Source organism: Orcinus orca, chromosome 13 (assembly GCF_937001465.1).
Source record: "Orcinus orca chromosome 13, mOrcOrc1.1, whole genome shotgun sequence".
Taxonomy (NCBI): Eukaryota; Metazoa; Chordata; class Mammalia; order Artiodactyla; family Delphinidae; genus Orcinus; species Orcinus orca.
In genome coordinates this window covers 8,218,732-8,232,639 of record NC_064571.1, presented here as the reverse complement: position 1 = coordinate 8,232,639, position 13,908 = coordinate 8,218,732, and the positions used below count along the sequence as shown (strand labels likewise).

Here is a 13,908-nt window from a genome sequence, read left to right as displayed (position 1 = left end):
TCTGCCTTTTCGATAGTCATTCACTATCTGCCCGCGATTGCTGCGGCTGGTTAATAATGGGGTTGCCATGGCGACCAATTTCCCGTCGCCATGGTACCCAGGAGGTAAACAGTTGGAAGCCACAGAGGCTCTTCAGTAGCTACCCCCCCACACACCCAGATCTTGCACAGGCTGCGGGTTTCCTGTGGTTGTGAGGGAGGGATGGCAATGATCAGGTGCCGTGGTCCCCTCTTCCCTCCCAACCCACACTGTCTAGCCGCCTGTTCACCTGAAACCCTCTCTTAATCCCTGCCAATCACTGCGGCCTCCAGGTTGGGATGGGTCAAGCTTTTACCTCCATCCCCCAACTGCTACAATGAGGCTGGGGTAAATGGTCTTCCCTCTGACCTAATTCATGTCAGCTGCACACTGTCTACTCCTGAGTACAAATGACAAGACTAAGCCCTGCGGGAGACAAAATTAATTAAACAAACACAGCCCCTGGCCTCTGGACATCATGGTGTAGAGATGGCCTCTGCTCTGGGCTGCAATAGGGGTGATAACAGTGTCCCAGAGTAGAGAGAAGTGGGAGTGACAGACCCCCCCCCCCAGGGGAGGCCATAATGGAGTTGAAACTAAGGAATTTCAACTGCTGAGCAAGAGGGAAAACATGTCTCTAGGCAGAGGGACTAGCAGGAGCCAAGATGTGCGTTTGTTCAGGAGAGGATAGACCCTGCTGTGGAAACACATAGACTCGTAATAGGGGCAGAGCCGCGCGCAGCCCTTAGCGCACGACAGTTATCGCGAGACCCTGAGCACGCGAGACCCGAAGTGCACGAGAGCCGGGGCGCTCCGGGCGGTTGGAGGTCTGGCTGTCCCGAGGAGCACAGCTGTGGTGTTCCTCGTAGCAGAAAGTGCGGCGAGAGGCGGGCCTTGGCCTGCTCTCCTGGGCCCTCCAGGCCCTCCGGTCTCCGAGCCTGAGGGTGAGCTGGGGAGGGGGGGGGGGGACCGGGGACAGGCTGAGGGCTATGTCCTCCAGAGCTCCAGAGTCCTCTTCACTGCCACCCACTGGCCGGGCCCAGGCCTTGAGGCAGCAGCGAACCCCTCCCCCATCCCCGCCTCCGCGACTTCATGGCGGCGGCCGTCTCTGGGTCGCAGTCCCTGGAGGCCTCGGCAACGGGAGTATACGGACACAGCCATGAAGGTAACAGCTTCAACCAGCTTCAGTCTGTCCGTTCAAGTTTCTAAACTTGGTCCAGCTTAGATCAGTTGTCCACCCCTAGGAGGTGGCCAGAGGTCAGGGTTAAATTGCAAGGGCATTGCACGTCGTGACTAGAGGTCCACCTCTGTCGTGGGGCTGTTCTCAAAGAAGGGCAGCTGTGGTGAGCTGGGCATTCTCCTGATTGGCATTTGCTACACCATGTGCTCCTGTTGATGCTCTGCAAATGATTCTCTCCAGTTTAAATGAAAAGCTGAGGGCCGACTGGGTGCGGCGTGCCTGGCTCCCTCAGTGATGACGGCTGGGCGGGGTCTGGGGACCTGGCCCCGAGGGCGCCACCAGCTGAGATCTGCCTCCTCGGCGGCGGAGCCTGGGCCTTGGCCGCAGGACCCAGACTGGGCGCTGGATGAACACTCCCGGGCAGGATAAGCGACCTGCACAGGCTCCTCTTAGGCAGGACCTGGACCTCGGAGGGCGGAAGTTGAGCCTTGGGCCCTTGTCCTTTCTTGTCAGAATAGAGAAAGACATTTGTTTTGGTGGAGATTTAGGGGAACATCATGACCTGACCGAGACCCGACCTCAAGAACAAAGGATCAGACACCAAGAAGTTAGCAACAACTAACCACGCCCCTCCCTCATCTTTCCTACAAAAGGGCTTTGCTGAAAACTTTCAGGGAGTTCAGGGTTTTTAAAGCATGAGCCACCCGTCTCCTTGCGTGGCCCTGCAATAAACCTTCCTCTGCTGCAAACTCCGACATTTTGGTATTGTTTGGACTCACTGTGCGTCAGGCACACGGACTTGCGTTCGGTAACAGACCCAGAACGTCTCAGTGGCTTAGCCCATGGCCTATGCGATGTCTGAGGTTCCGAGGCATTGGGGGGCCCTGCATCATGGTGGGGACTCTGCTGGCCAGATCCTGCCACCCAGCCCTCAGCTGGCCTGGAAGGGGGACTGAGAAATACAGCCAGTACTAGGGTGGGCTTTGGTGCGCAGTCTCTGCCACCAGGTGGGATGAGAAAATTCATGCCACTCTTAAGGGAAAGATGAGTAATTTCATTTAAATGGAGCATCCCTTTTAGGCTAATATGATCCAGGTTACAAAAAAATCTTGAATGTCAGGCTAAGACTGCATGCTGGAGAAAATAGGCAACCTCTGAAAGTTTCTGAGTGACATGATTAGAACTATCGTGTAGAAAGACCCCGATGTTAGTGTAGAAGATTCATTCATTCTTTCGTTCCACACTCATTGAGCACCTCCTGAGTGCCAGGCCTTGGAAGAGTTGCAGAGGTGAAACTAAAGATGGGAGATGCGCAAAAAGAATTGTTTCAGCAATCCTGGGGAGGGGGAACAGGGCCTGGACAGAGGTGGGAACAGAACTCAAGGAGGTCAAGAGCTGTCTCTGGCTTGTTCGAGCCCTGGCACATGGTTAGGGCTCAGTGCATTTCTGACTTAGTGAATGGATGAGTGGGAGGCAACAGAGGGGACAGACAGTTGGTGGTGTAACTGAAGGACTTGGTGATGGTGGATCTGGGGAAGTGAGGGAGAGGGAGGTGTGGAAGCTTATGCGAGGCTTAGCTGGGTGATTAGTTGGCTCCACGGGTCGTTCGTGGGGCATTAACCAGAATAAGACTCAGGGGAGGAAGGGCGGGGGAGCAGTTGGGACGGTGCCATTCAGGACATTTAGTTTTGTACCAACAAAAACTTCCTGGATATACTGTATCCTCCCTCACATGGCCCACACCTTGGACCTCATCTGATCCCCTTTTTGAGGAACTTCACACATTCCGTCTTGTACTATAATAATGCAGTGTAGGGATTTAAAAAACAAAACAGGCTTTTGTTCCCCAGTTCTGCCACTGGGTGACTTTGAATAAGTTGTTAACCATTCCAAGTCTCAGTTTCTTCATGTGGAAGTTGGTAGTAGTAGTTATAACATCTGCCTCATTGAGTTGTTGGGAGAAGAAATGAAGCAATTGGTGTGAATTTCTTAGTACAGTGCCTGGCATGGCAAGTGCTCAGAGTTGGATATGACCATCTTATAATTTCCTATAATGACAATGTATTACTTTTATATCATATCCCAAAAGTTAATTAAGGGAAAAAACACGCTTTACCTCCTGTGTCTGCAGCTAGCCTTGGGGAAATAGTCCTTGGGGAAGGAAGGGAGGTCCTTTGCCTGGCTTGATGACTCTGTGTGTGTGTGTGTGTGTATGTGTGTATGTGTGTCTGTGTGTGTCTGTGTGTGTGTCTGTGTGTGTGTGTGTCTGTGTGTGTGTGTGTGTCTGTGTGTGTGTCTGTGTCTGTGTGTGTGTGTGTGTGTCTGTGTGTGTGTCTGTGTCTGTGTGTCTGTGTGTGTGTCTGTGTCTGTGTGTGTGTGTGTTGGGAGGTGGAAGGAGAAGATGGAATTCTGGGCAGAGCATCTATAGGGCTGGCTACAGAGATACGGGTTCTCCGGCCCTAGATACATCTAGAAAGCACTTTCATCCTCTTGGAATCTCAACCTGAGCAGCTGAATCCTATTGCAAAATAGTCATTTAGAAACTGAGTGCACTTAAAGCTCAGGAAACCAGAGTCCCATTAGTTCTGAGTCATCTCTACAGAAGACCAAGACACTTTCTAGGCATGAGGCAAGCCTCTGTCTGGTGGTTGAGTCACATAATTGATAACCTTGTTACAATTTCGGTGGGCTCTCTTTTACCCAGAATCTCTTCCTGTCTGGGGGAACAAGGTTAGCTTTTCTTCTCAGGCAGGAATTGAAAATCTACAGCTGGTGTGTGCAGGCTTCCCTTTGCTTGTGTTATAAAAGTGCATAGAGTTGAGAAGAGGGAGGACTCCACCTCCCAGCCATTCAGAGGTTTCCTTGAAAAACAAAATTCAAGTCTCCTAACTCAGACTCATTCTTCCTATCTTGGTGCAGTGACATTCCTGGGTTTGCCTAGCCTCTACTCTGCAGAAAAGGGAGAACAGAGATTCTGACTTCCATTTCCCTTTGTCAACCGGGAAGCTCAGCTCTGAGCACAACTGGACACATCCTCATGGTCTAAGACCTGAGCTACCCTTTTGGACATTCCTTGGGCAGATGGAGGAAATGTTGATACTTACTGGTCCCAGAAATTGGCCTCGTTTCTTGAGAGGCAGTGGATTAAGCTTTCAGGCTTTACAGTTAGATTGCCTGCTACAGTCCTGGCTGTGTGAACTGTGTACCTTGGTTTGCTCATCTATAAAATAGGGATAATAGTTGTACTTACTTCATAGGGTTATTGTGAAAATTAAATGAGTTGTTACATGGGGAGAAGTACCTAGCATCATGTAAACTCTCAAAAATGTGATCATTATCAGTATTTTTATTAATATGATATTTCGACATTTCTCCCCTTTAGTATATTTATGTTTCGTGAGTTTCTTGTAGCAGACATTGTGAGTTTTGCATTTGAAAAGTGTTTTGATTTTAGATTTAACACTACTTCTTTTTTAGGTATAACTCACATGTGATGAAAGTCTTCTAAAGTATATATTTCAGTTATTTTTTAGTATATTCACAGCTGTGCGACCATTAACTCGATATAATGTTTAAACTTTTTGTAGGGCCAGGTCACTCGAGATTGCTGTTCTCTTGCCCTCTGTTCATCCCCTGCCCAACAAATGCCTGCTTCACCTGTATCTTACACACCTGACTGACCTTCCTACTACTTGCCCCAGCCCCCAGCTAGTGATTATTCTTATGGAAGGGGTGGTGAGGGGCGTGCCCCTCTGCTGGTTTCCCTGGTAACTAATGAGCCCACCTGCCGTCAATTCTCCTATAAATGGTAATCCCCCCTTCCTTTTGGGGGCGAAGACTGCCACCAGGTCCTGTCTGCCCTGAGCCACACACAGTGGGGTGTCGCTCCAGGACCTTGCTTCAGACGTGTAAGGTCCCCCCATCCATTAAACCATTGATGTCTGTGTTGCTGACTCCAGGCTCTTTGTTCGGTCTTAAAGCTGGGCAAGCGCAGGCCTTGTGGGCCTGCGGGGTGCAGCCCAACACTTTTCAACACTCCCAAAAGAAGCCCTGAACCCATTATCAGACATTTTCTTTTCTGACTCGCCTCCCCATCCTTGCCCCTCGCAGTCACTAATCTATTTTCTATCCCTGTGGATTTGCCTGTTCTGGACATTTCATATAAACGGAATTATACGATGTGTGGCCTTTTGTGTCTGGCTTGTTTACTTAGCATAATGTTTTCCAGGTTCATCCATGTTGTAGCAGGTATCAGTATTTTACCCTTTTTAATTGCCGAATAAAATTTCATCTGAATAAGATTTCATTATATAGATATACCACATTTTGTTTATCCAGTTATCAGCTGATGGACATTTAGGTTGTTTCCATTTGGGGGCTATTATGAATGATGCTGCTGTGAACATTGAAATACAAGTTGTGTGGACATGTTTTCATTAGGTATATGCCTGTGAGTGGAACTCCTGGGTCACATTGTGACTATTTTTAGCATTTTGAGGAACTGCGCCGTTGTTTTCCAAAGTGGCTGCACCATTTACATTCCCACGAGCAGTGTATGAAGATTCCAACTTCTTCACATCCTTACCAACACTTGTAATTGTCTGTTTTTTTAATTATAGCCATCGTAGGTAGTGTGGAGTGGTTATCTCATCATGATTTTGACTGACATTTATCCGTAACTAAATATGTTAAGCATTTCTTCATGTGCTTGTTGAACATTTGTAATTTCCTTCAGAGAAATGTCTGTTCAAATCCTTTGCCCATTATTTAATTGGGTTATTTGTCTTTTTATTATTGAGTTTTAGTAGTTCTTTATATATTCTGGGTACAAGTCTCTTACCAATATATGATTTTAAAATATTTTTTCCATTCTGTGAGTTGCCTTTTTACTTTCTTGGTGGTATCATTTGAAGCACAAAGGTTTTTGTGTGTGTGTGTGTGTGTGTTTTAATGAAGTGCAATCTAATTTTTATTTTAGTCACTTATACTTTTGGTGTAATATATAAGAAACCATTGCTTAATCCAAGGTTGTGAAGATTTACTCCTATGTTTTCTTCTAAGAATTTTATCGTTTTAACCCTTACATTTAAGTCTATGATCTATTTTGAGTTAATTTTCATGTATGGTATATATTCTTTTACATGTGAATATCCAGTTTTCCCAGCAACATTTGTTGAAAAGACTATTTATTCTTTCCCCCATTGAGTTATCTTGGCACCCTTGTTGAAAATCAGTTGGCCGTAGGTGTATGAGTTTATTTTTTGTACTCTCAATTCTATTCCATTGATCTATATATCTATCCTTACACCAGTACCACTCTGTCTTGATTACTGTAGCTTTGTAATAGGTTTTGAAATCAGAAAGTGTGAGTCCTCCAACTTTGTTCTTCTTTATCAGGATTTCAAGTTTGTTTTGGCTACTCTGGGTCCCTTGAATTTCCATGTAAATTTTAGAATCAGCCTGACAATTCCTGCAAAAATTCCAGAAGGGATTTGATAAGGATTGTATTGAATCTGTAGGTCAATTGGGGAAGTATTGCCATCTTAACTATTAATTTTTCTAATCTGTGAGCAGGAGATATCTTTCCACTTATTTACATGTTTTTAATTTCTTTCAACAATTTTTATAGTTTTCAGCGTACAAACATTTTATTTCCTTGATTGAATTTATTCCTAAGTATTTTATTCTTTTTACTGCTACTAAAAATGGGACTGTTTTCTTAATTTCATCTTATTATTTATTGCTAGTGTATAGAAATACAACTGATTTTTCTATGCTGATCGTGTATCCTGCAATACTACTAAACTCAATTAATTCTAATAGTTTTTTAATGGATTCCTTATGATTTTCTATATACCAGATCATGTCATCTGCAAATAGAGATAGTTTTACTTCTTCTTTTCCAATCTGATGCCTTTATTTATTTTTCTTGCCTAATGGCCCTGGCGAGCCATACCATGTTGCAGAGAGGTGATGAGAATGGATGTCTTTGTCTTATTGCTGATCTTAGGGGGAAAGCATTCAGTCTTTCACCATTATGTTGTTAGCTATGGCTTTGTCATAGATGCCCTTAATCAGGTTGAGGACGTTTCCTTCTAGTCCTAGTTTATTGATAGTTTTTAACTTGAAAATATGTTGGATTTTGTCAAATGCTTTTGTTGTGTCTGTTGAGATGATCACATGGTTTTTACCCTTTATTCTACTAATATGGTGTATTATGCTGATTGACTTTGAATGATAAATCAACTTTGCATTCCTAGGATAAATATCACTTGGTCATGGTGTAAAATCCTTCCTATATGTTGCTAGATTTGGTTCACTAGTATTTTGTTGAGGATCTTTGCATATTAATATAGTTTGCAAAATGCCCTCTCACGTTAAGTTCTGATATTCAAGTTGTTTCTACTTGTATTGTGCCGTGTCCAGAGAATATTAACATTATATAGTTTTTTTCCCCTTTCTGTTTTTGAAGCTCTGGAATATTTTTATTTTCTCCACATAGGATCACACTCACAGAAAATATGAGAGGACCCTTGGGTACAATATTTGCACTGTAGAGTTTTGTCCCATCATGGAACTTCTGAAACAGAAGGACCTTTAATAATCAACTTGGCCTTGGTTTTCAACTCTGTTCCACAGAGTTCCCTAAGGTATTCTGTATGCATTTTAAGGGTTTTTTTTTTAATGTATATTTAAGTATTTTAAAAGCCCAAATAAATAAAGACAGCATTGATTGACATGTATTCCATACGAAACTTTACTATATTGGATATCATGGTCAAAATTAACTTATGTCCCACTGCTTGTCTTTATAAAATTACAAAATACATTTAAATAAAATACTACAAGTGAATGTTTTATGCATTGGGTTCCTATGAAAGATTTCATCTGCAATAAGTCTATGTCCATCATTAGATGAAGAAACTAAAGTGCTGGGTCACTCGCCCAAATTGGAGGCTGAGGTGAGAAGAGACTCCAGCTCTCCTTTCTCTCAGTTGAGTGCCCTTGACTGCCTATATTGTCTTTCCAAAGTCATTTGTCTCAAACAAAAGATATTACTCAAGGGACTGCTTGAAAACACACAGCCCTCGTCATTGGGTTATTGTAGTGACGTCTGTTCTGGTCCTTGTGTTTGTTCTCTGGCTGGTTTGCAGGTCTCAGAGTGATTCAGTGCCTCAGCATTGGACGTTTTCCCTTCTACCCTGAAGTTCTCAGATGGAATAGGAAAGAAGGGAAAGGCAATTAGAAGTGTGCTTTAGACAAAAGTTCCAAGGCATGCAGACCTTGTGGGAGTTATTGATTTATCTTTGGAGTTTAATTTGACAGAGTGAGCCTGTCCAACCTCATACTTACTGAGAACTGGCTGAGTGCTTTTGCCTAGAACAATGATGAGAAAGTTGAGTTGTGGAGGATTGAAATGGATGAAGCCCAGAGAGAGGTTACTTCTGAGAAGAGCAAAGACCCCAGGTGGTAAAAGTGGTCGATCTCCATTGGAGAAGACAGAGACCTGGGCCAAGAGTGCACATCCAGCAAGACTATGGGGCTCGCCTCTGATTGGGGTCCCCATTTATTTGGCATGGCTCTGTGTCTAGACTTGGGGCCTCACTAATCGGACCTGCCAGTCCCCGGCTGAATAGGAGTCATCACGCAGGACAGTGATACCTCGCAAGGACCTCCAGTGGGTTAGATGGGCATGCACGTTGGGCTGCAGGCACCTCTCTATTGATGAGATACATTCAGGGTTTGAAAAATGACAATGTTTCAAATGACACAAATTGAAGCAGGACTGGTTCTCATGTCTAAGCCATAATAAAAAAGAGGACAGAACATGGACAATATTTTTTTAGTATGAAAAGTTAGTCATCATAAGTGGGGACCGAGATTTTTTTTCAGAAGCACACTTCAATTTAGAAGAAAGGTTTCCCATGTTTTGACCTCCTTTGTTGCTCACTTGCTCTCTCCCTCATAAATTCCCATCCATTCTTAAATAGGATAGGAATGTTCAGTGTGACTCATTCACAGGAGTGCTGTGAGGATCAAGTGAGTTAATACACACTTAAGTTATCAGAACAGGACCAGGCAAAGAGTAAATGCTAGTAAATATACTGTTGTAATTATCAGTGTCGTCATTACAGTTACTCACCTGGTCCTCCTCCATTTATGCCACCTACTTTTTATTACCTACCATGTGTATATGCTGAGTATTTTGGAGGATAAAATATTCTAAGTAAAAGGAAACAATTCTTGCCTTCAAGGCTTTTGGAGTTAATAAAGGAATGAAAAAAATATGTCTGGAATGCAGGCGAGCTTTGTTAGATTCCTGCCTACTTAGTTAGGTGTCCCAGCAGAGAACAGTGGAGAGAGTTAAAGATATGCACAAAAGACAGTCAGATCCTTAAAGGTGCACAGCACAATGGCTAACACATAGTGCATGTTGAATAATGTTAAATAATTATTGTGATTGCTCCTCACGTGAGGAGCCTTCTCAGACCTCAGTGGTCCCTAAGGCAGAATTAGTACCCCTCATCCACATTGTTCCCCCTCATGTCTCTGTCTCTATTTCAGCACCTCTCTTTCCTCCCCCTGCTGTTTACATACCTGTTTTCCCAGGCAATTTTGTGCTTTCAAAGACAGGGACCTGTCTTCTTCATCATAATCCTCAGGACCAGGTGCAATGCCTAGGACACTGATGGAGTCAATAAGTGTGTCCGTGGGAAGAAAATCTGTTGGGTTTAGTGATGTTGTAAAGAAAATGGGAATTGTCTGGAATGGTATGTCCTTAGTTCCCAGTCAAGCCCTAGAAAACACACATTTATTTGGGAGATGCTCACAAACGGCTCAGGCCTGGGATCCACTTCAAGGTCACCCTGGTACTTGGCAGGATGCATCTTCTTCCCGTGCTTGAAAATTAAAATTATATTTGTGCACTTCTCATCTCCTGCAGCGGGCGTGATAAACAAAGCAAACCACAACACAGACTGCAGGGTCAGACAGACCCTAGCCCGCATTTCCTTACCTGCGAAATCAGCCTCGCTATTACCTCTTGGGGCTCCTGAGGATGGATGAGGATATGCAGGCGCCTCACGCTCAGGGGGCCCGGGCTGGACGGCAGTTTCCATTTCCAGCAGAGCCTCAGGATCATCTATTGTACTTTCATCATCACATTTGTGAGTTCTCCTAGAGTTTATGGGGCCGGGAGATGTGAGAACACTCTGGCGGTTGGGGAATCACTTAGGATGTCATGGCTTACAAGCTGGTAAATAAAGGGAAAGAATTAAGTGTTTATTCTGCCTTTCCTGTATGAACCATACCACTGAGCAGCCAAAAATTAAGTCAGATTTTCTTTTTTAAGAATACTTCAGCTAACTGATGAAGGTGGAATGCTAGAATATCACCAATTTGCAACTCCTAATAAATCAATAGATCCAGTCAGTGATCACCAATGGCTGCTAAAATCACCCAAGAAAATATGGAACCCAAATTTGAACAAGCCCTGAGTACAACTTCTAATTTACAGCAAACATCGTAGAGTTGGAATTGGCAAAAATCCATATTGTGGGAAACTCTATAGTACAAACAATTACGTTTCTTCCGTAAAGAGAAAGAAGAGAAACGCATAGAAACTTTAGATTTAAAAATACCAGTGAGATACATCAACCAATCAGAATATATAGACTTTGTTTGTGTCCTGATTCTTTTAAGTAATTTTTTAAGACAACCCTTATGACATTTATGAAACGATTAGGGGAAAAAAGATCTTAATGATTTATCTTAAACTAACATTTTCCTTTAATGATGTACATTTTGCCCTGTCCTACCCAACCTCATTCTCCTGGATAAAGAACACGGAATTAAGAAGGAAATTAGGTTACTTCTAACCCTTGAGGGACCTGGGTCAGGAGTGCACAGGGCCCACTTACCATGTCTAAATAACTAAAAAGCATTCTCTTAGCTGAGGTAATCCCCTCCTCCCACCATTAAAAAAAAAAAAGAATTTTTTGGGTAACGGCATGCTGGCAGGCAACTTTTTTGGGGGGTGGTTCCAAGGAAGAGAAGTAGGGGTCTTGGAAGAGAAAACAAGGGAGGCAGGGAAACTACCCCAAGTGTACATTATCAAACTAATCACCACTCTGGGCCAGTCGTTTGATCCTTCTAGGGCTTCTCCAAAGAGCCATGTAGAATATATGTCTGAATTATCTTCCTGAGGGGACAGAAAAGGGGAATATTTACCCATGGTTCCAGGTTCTGTTAGTCAAGCGTTGCCCAAGGGGCGTTAACTCTCTAGCACTTTGGGTTTGCACGTGTGTCAGAATGGCCTTAGAACATAGTGGCATGGGGTCATTTGATCTCTGGTCCCCCATCCATGGCCTGCCCCCTTCTATTCCCAGCCTTGAGTCCACCCCAAGCGACAGGGGGCCTTTCACACACATGAGTGGACAATCTGCCCACACCTCCAAGCTCCATTCACCTCACCCTCACAAATAGCTCCTCCTGGGCCACCTGTAGGTCTAGGGGCAGCACATCGACACCGTTCTCAGGAAGACAGACCTGGGAAGAGGCCCAGGCAGCCTCTGGAGCCCGTCCACAGAGAATTTGGGGGTCCCGGGCACCCAGAGCATAGGCTAGAGCAGAGCATGGGGTTCTGGGAGAGCATGTTCCCTTGGCCTCATGGGCTAGGGCTGGAGGGGAGTCAGAGTGGGGGCCTTTAAAGGTACTGGTCCGAGGCCTGTTAGGAACCAGGTGGCGCAGTGGCAGGCGGGCGGGCGAGCGAAGCTTCATCTGCCACTCCCTATCGCTCCCCATCGCTCGCATTACAGTGGTCCATCCCCCCCCGCCTGACTCCTTGTCCATGGAAAAATTGACTTCCACGAAACCGGTCCCTGGTGGCAAAAAGGTTGGGGACCGCTGCTTTAAAGAACAGGGCCCCAGGCAGGACCCCTACTGCTCAGGCCAAAAAGTAATGCCAGTTCTTTTCCACCCACTGACTTTATCGGGCTCTGGAGTCAGACAGGTCTTTGTTAACCTTGGCTGAGGCTGCAAGCAACAACATTAGGGAAACTGCTCACCTGTTGAATTTCTTCATTGGAAAAGGAGGGAAGAAGGCTGTTGTGAGGATTGAAGGAGACAGCATTACACGAGCGGCCACTCTGAGCCTGGCATATGGGAGCTCTCCACAGGGAGCAGGTCTGCAAGGGTCCAGAGGTGGCATCTGGGGTCAGGGTTTGTGCCCAGGATGGAGGGGACAGCTGAGGGGGCTGAGGGAAAGGGCACAGACTAGCTGCAATGAGCTTTTTCTCTGTTTGGTACAATTCTCATGAAAATACACAAAGAAGAGTAATAGATTTTCCACAGAGTCCCAAAACTTCTTTAAGACTTGTTCTAGGGACTTCCCCGGTGGTGCAGTGGTTGAGACTCCGCACTCCCAATGCAGGGGGCCCCAGTTCGATCCCTGGTAGGGGAACTAAGATCCTGTATGCTGCATGGTGCAGAAAAAAAAAAAAAAATTGTTCTAGATCCCACTGGACCATAAGCTCCTTGAGGACAGAGCTGCATATCATTTTCTTATAAAACCCTAGCTCCTAGCATACTGCCTGGCACATAGTAAGTGCTCAGTAAAAAAGCACTGGATGGATGATTTCAAATTTGGTGTATTTCTTTTAGTGGGAGGCTCTTGGTTCCTATGTTGGCTTCAAAGTTTCTGCAGACATCTCAAACTGGAATCATTCTCTGCCTCAACCCTGCCCCTCCCACAGTCCCTGCCTCAGTGGGCAGCACCATCGACCCCCATGCCAGCGGTCACGGCAGCGTAACCCCTCATCCTTGATCAATTACCATGTCCCGGTGCTTCTATCTATCTGGTAGTTGTGGGGTTTTTAAAATTTATTTATTTTTATTTTTGGCTGCGTTAGGTCTTCATTGCTGCACGCGGGCTTTCTCTAGTTGCAGCGAATGGGGGCTACTCTTCGTTGTGGTGTGCGGGCTTCTCATTGCGGTGGCTTCTCTGTTGCAGAGCATGGGCTCTAGGCGCGCAGGCATCAGTAGTTGTGGCACACAGGCTTAGTTGCTCCCTGAATATATCCTCCCCAGTGTAGCCAGAGAGGCCTTTACACATCTGACCACATCCCTGATGGGCTCAGAGGTAAAGCCCAAGCTCCGTGACTCAACTTTGAGGACCCTCTGGTATACATCCTCTGCCCCACTAGACTTGTAAGATCCTTGAGAACAGGCATTGTCTTATATTCCTTTGTATCTCCTGTGGTCAGCCAGAAACTAAGTTACATAAATGAATACAGTTTGTAAAAATCAAAACTATTTTTTATCTATTGAGAAAATTATAAAATTGTGGACTTAAACTATCAAACATCAGAGATAAACCAGGACTATCTGAGCCACCAGCTGCCCCTCCCTGAGTAACTCGTGGTGAGCAGGGACCACATCCATGTTGGGTACTTCAGTGCAGTGCTCTGGGCTCCTGGCACTGACCTTCCTTTGGATATGAAATTAATTTAGTCCTGGGATTCGTCACTGGGCTATTTCTGGAAATCAGCATCTTTCTCTGGAGTGGTCTGTCCTGACTTCTGACACACTTAAGCCATGTGGCTGCTCAGGAGAGCCTGTGCCCATCTGTTTCAGAGAAACTGTCCTCGGGAATTCATCTTCCTTCTGGAAGACTGTGATCAGAAATCATGCAGTTGGCCTGTCTTCGTATC

General features: G+C 45.2%; 1 protein-coding gene across 2 annotated transcripts in view; it reads left to right on the top strand.

The window, feature by feature from the left end:
* Positions 1–380: 380 nt before the first annotated feature.
* CNGA3 (cyclic nucleotide gated channel subunit alpha 3) overlaps positions 381–13,908 on the top strand; it is a 43,359-nt gene continuing 29,831 nt past the window's right edge. For both annotated transcript variants that reach the window (XM_049695927.1, XM_049695926.1), the window contains exon 1: positions 381–962. The gene's annotated coding sequence lies outside the window, so the exon portion shown is untranslated. The remainder of the gene's footprint in view (positions 963–13,908) is intronic.